Source organism: Lissotriton vulgaris, unplaced genomic scaffold (assembly GCF_964263255.1).
Source record: "Lissotriton vulgaris unplaced genomic scaffold, aLisVul1.2 SCAFFOLD_2140, whole genome shotgun sequence".
NCBI classification, from domain to species: Eukaryota; Metazoa; Chordata; class Amphibia; order Caudata; family Salamandridae; genus Lissotriton; species Lissotriton vulgaris.
This window is the reverse complement of record NW_028251719.1, coordinates 225949-230704: the sequence shown is the minus strand read 5'-3', so window position 1 is coordinate 230704 and position 4756 is coordinate 225949.

The window sequence follows — 4756 nt, the reverse complement described above, 5'->3', positions numbered from 1 at the left end:
CTGATTAGCAGGCCCACAGCCACATTAAGGCAGAAACCAGTGAAGCAAAAAGCAAAAATTTGGGGTGACCATAGGATAGCAGACCCTACTCTCCTACATAACCCCCCCCCAAACGCAGGGACATTAGACTAACCTTGACCAGTTGTGTCTTCATGTTCTAAGTGGAAGTACCTGGAGAGACCATCTGCGTTGCCATGGTCAGTCCCTGGGCGGTGCTCCACTGTAAAGTCCATCCCCTGTAGGGAAATGGACCACCTGAGTAGTTTGGGGTTTTCACCCTTCATCTGATTAAGCCATAGGAGGGGCTTATGGTCGGTCTGAATCTTGAAGTGAGTACCAAATAAGTATGGCCTCAACTTCTTCAGGGCCCACACCACAGCAAAGGCCTCCCTCTCTATAGCTGACCAACGTTTCTCTCTGGGGGTCAGCCTTCTGCTAATGAAAGCAATGGGCTGGTCCTGGCCATCTACATTAAGCTGTGAAAGCACTGCTCCCACTCCCAACTCAGAAGCATCTGTTTGGACAATGAACTCTCTTGAGTAGTCAGGACTCTTCAGGATAGGTGCAGAGCACATGGCCTTCTTCAGGTCATCAAATGCCTTTTGACAGATTTCTGTCCACTGAACCTTTTTGGGCATCTTCTTGGATGTCAGATCATTAAGAGGAGTCACAATGGACCCATAGTTCTTAACAAACTTCCTGTAGTACCCAGTCAGGCCCAAGAAAGCTCTGACCTGAGTCTGGGTGGTTGGAGGGGACCAGTCCTTGATGGTCTGGATCTTACTCTCCAGTGGTTGAACTTGGCCTCCACCTACAAGGTGGCCCAGGTATACAACCTTGCTCTGCCCTATCTGGCACTTTGTTGCCTTGATAGTGAGGCCTGCCTTCTGCAGAGCCTCAAGCACTTCCTTCAGGTGGATCAGGTGATCCTCCCAGGTGGAGCTAAAGACAGCAATATCGTCCAGATAAGCTGCACAAAAGTCATCCAACCCAGTGAGGACTTGGTTCACCAACCTTTGGAAGGTGGCAGGTGCATTTTTCAAACCAAAGGGCATCACCACAAACTGATAATGCCCACTAGGGGTAGAAAATGCTGTCTTGGCTTTAGACTCCTCAGCTAACCTGATTTGCCAGTAGCCAGCTGTCAAGTCAAATGTGCTCAAATATTTGGCAGAAGCCAACTTGTCAATGAGCTCATCTGCCCTTGGAATAGGGTGTGCATCTGTCCTGGTGACAGCATTGAGTCCTCTGTAATCCACACAGAACCTCATCTCTCTCTTGCCATCTTTGGTGTGCGGTTTGGGGACCAGAACCACTGGGCTAGCCCAGGGGCTCTCTGAAGGCTCAATGACACCTAATTCCAGCATCTTTTGCACCTCAGTCTTTATACAGTCCCTGACGTGGTCAGGTTGCCTGTAAATCTTGCTCTTTACAGGAAGACTGTCACCAGTGTCCACCACATGTGTACACCAGTTAGTCTGACTGGGTGTCAAGGAGAACATATGCCTGTATGCCTGTAGAACTTGTCTGCAGTCATGTTGCTGATGTTCAGTGAGGCTGCCACCTAAGGCCACACCATCAACTGAGCCATCCTCAGGGTTCTGAGTGAGCAGGTCTGGGAGAGGGTCACTCTCTTCCTCCTGTCCCTCATCTGTAGCCATGAGCAAGCCCATGTCTGCCCTGCTGACATATGCCTTCAATCTGTTCACATGGAGCACCATGTGGGGGCTCCTGGGAGTTCCTAGGTCCACCAAGTAGGTAACCTCTCCCTTCTTTTCCAGAATTGTATGGGGTCCAGACCATTTGTCTTGGAGTGCTGCTGGGGCCACTGGCTCCAACACCCATACCTTCTGTCCAGGCTGAAATTCAACAAGGACAGCCTTTTGGTCATGCCAAGCTTTTTGTAATTCTTGGCTAGCCTCAAGGTTTTTAGATGCCTTTTCCATGTACTCTGCCATCCTGGAGCGGAGACCAAGTACATAGTCCACTATGTCCTGTTTAGGCTTTTTGAGAGGTAACTCCCATCCTCCCTTCACTAGACACAGGGGTCCTCTTACAGGGTGCCCAAACAACAATTCAAAGGGGCTGAAGCCAACCCCCTTTTGAGGGACCTCTCTGTAGGCGAACAAAAGGCAGGGCAGAAGGATGTCCCATCTTCGCCTGAGCTTTTCAGGTAATCCTTTAATCATGCCCTTTAGGGTCTTGTTAAATCTCTCAACAAGCCCATTGCATTGTGGGTGATAAGGAGTGGTGAACTTGTAGTTGACACCACATTCCTTCCACATAGCTGTCAAATATCCAGACATGAAGTTGGCACCTCTATCTGATATTACCTCCTTAGGAAACCCCACTCTGGAGAAGACTCCAAGTAAGGCCCTGGCCACAACAGGAGCTGTTGTGGTCCTATGGGGAATTGCCTCTGGGTACCTGGTGGCATGATCCACTACCACCAGTATGAATCTGTGCCCAGATGCTGTAGGGGGATCCATTGGACCAACAATATCAATCCCCACTCTTTCAAAGGGAACCCCCACCACAGGTAGTGGTATCAGGGGGGCCTTTGTTGTTCCACCCGCTTTACCACTGGCTTGGCAGGTTTCACAGGAGCGACAAAACTCCTTGGTGTCTTCAGACATGTGAGGCCAGTGAAAGTGAGGGACAAGCCTGTCCCAGGTCTTGTTCTGGCCTAGGTGTCCTGCTAAAGGAATATCATGGGCCAAGGTGAGTAGGAAGCCCCTAAATTGCAGAGGTATAACCAACCTCCTGGTAGCACCAGGCTTGGGGTCTCTAGCCTCTGAATAAAGGAGTCCATCGTCCCAATATACTTTATGGGCACCTTGAGCATTCCCAGCAGCCTCAGCAGCAGCCTGCTGTCTGAGGGGTTCAAGAGAAGGACAGGTTAACTGAGCCTGCCCCAAGTCTGCCCTAGAAGGTCCCCCTGTCCCCAGAAACTCAACCTGATCAGGTTCAAGTTCTTCAGGGACAGTTCCTTCAGGGGTCTCAAGATCAGTTTCCTGTGAAGCCTGATCCTCACTTGTAGGCAGTTGGGAAGGCGCAGCCTTAACCCTCCCGTTCTTCTTCTTGGGAGGTACTTGGTCCATTGTTCCAGGATCCAAGACCTGAGGTTCAGAGAGGCACTTTTTGGCCTGTGACCTGGTCACAGCAAGGACATGTGATGATATCCCTAACATCTCTGCATGAGTCCTGTACTCAACTTCTGACCATAGAGAGTTCTCCAGGTCATTGCCCAACACACATTCTACTGGGAGATCAGCACTAACCACAACTTTCTTTAGGCCAGTTACCCCTCCCCAGGAAAAGTTAACAAGTGCCACACTATGTGTAGTAGTGACATTGCTGGCATTGGTCACCAGGTAATCATCGCCTGGCATGTATTGTTCAGGGTCCACAAAGTTAGGTGTCACCATAGTGACACTGGCACATGTGTCCCTGTAAGCTTGAGCCACTTTATTGTTGATCAAAGGCGTCTGTCTGTATTTGCCCAGATTACTGGGACTTATGTCAGGGACAAAATCTATGTCCCCTTCACAAACCAGAACAGCCTGTGTAAGGGTTCTGACTAGGTCAGAATCTCCTTCAGTTCCCAAAGTGATACCCACTAATCCCTTGGCTTGAGGACCAGCACTGCTAACTGTACTAGTGGGTGCAGGTGCCTTAGGGGCTGCAGTGCTGGGGGCTCCACCCTTTTTACACTCACTTGTCCAGTGAGAGGTGTTTTTACAAGTTTTACACCAGGGTTTCTTCTGACCTTCTTTCTTCTTCTTCTTGGAAGTTTGGGACCCACCCTCTGTCTCAGTTTGGGGCCCTGTTGAAGACTTCTGGTCTTTAGCTTTCTGCTCCCCACCCTTCTGGTCTGTTTTCTTCTGGTCACCACCCTGGTTCTGGTTCTGGTTCTTTTGCTTAACTCTGGTTCTTACCCATTTATCTGCCCTCTTTCCCAATTCTTGGGGAGAGGTCAAATCTGAGTCAACCAAATGTTGATGCAACTGCTGGTTCTGACAATTATTTAAAATGTGTTCTCTCATCAGCAAATTATACAATCCTTCATAGTCTGTAACCTTGCTTCCCAGCAACCATCCCTCCAGAGCCTTAGTGGCACACTCAACAAATTCAGACCAGTCCTGAGTCTGTGTCTTCTGGGTATCTCTGAACATTAACCTGTACTGTTCAGTGGTTAAGCCTAACCCATCAATCAGAGCACTCTTCAGGACCAGGTAGTTTCTAGAACCCCCATCACTAACTGTGAGGAGTCTATCTCGGCCTCTACCTTCAAAGGAGAGCCACAAGATTGCTGCCCACTGCTCCTGAGGAATCTGCTGTACTCTGCAGGCTCTCTCCATTGCAGTAATCCATATATGGATATCATCCCCAGCTTTGTAGGGGGGTACAATCTTACTCAGGTTTCTGTTATCAAAAGACCTGTCTTTATCCTTGTGGATATTGCTGCCACCAGTGGGTTCTATTACCCCACTCTCTCTAGGCTGTCTTGCTCTAGCAAGTTTCTCTTGGGCCAGGGCAATCTCTAACTCTTGTCTCTGGACTCTCAATTCAGCCTCTCTAATTTGAGTTTCTCTCAATTTGGTCTCATGTTCCCTTCTCTGAGGGCTAGTCATCTCCCTTCTGGGGTGACCATGAGAACCTCTAGAGACATGGGAGGTATTGGATTCACCTGAGTGATTCCTCCTCCTCCTATGCCCCTGGTTAAGTCCACCTGGGGGTCTGAATGGGTTGTTAC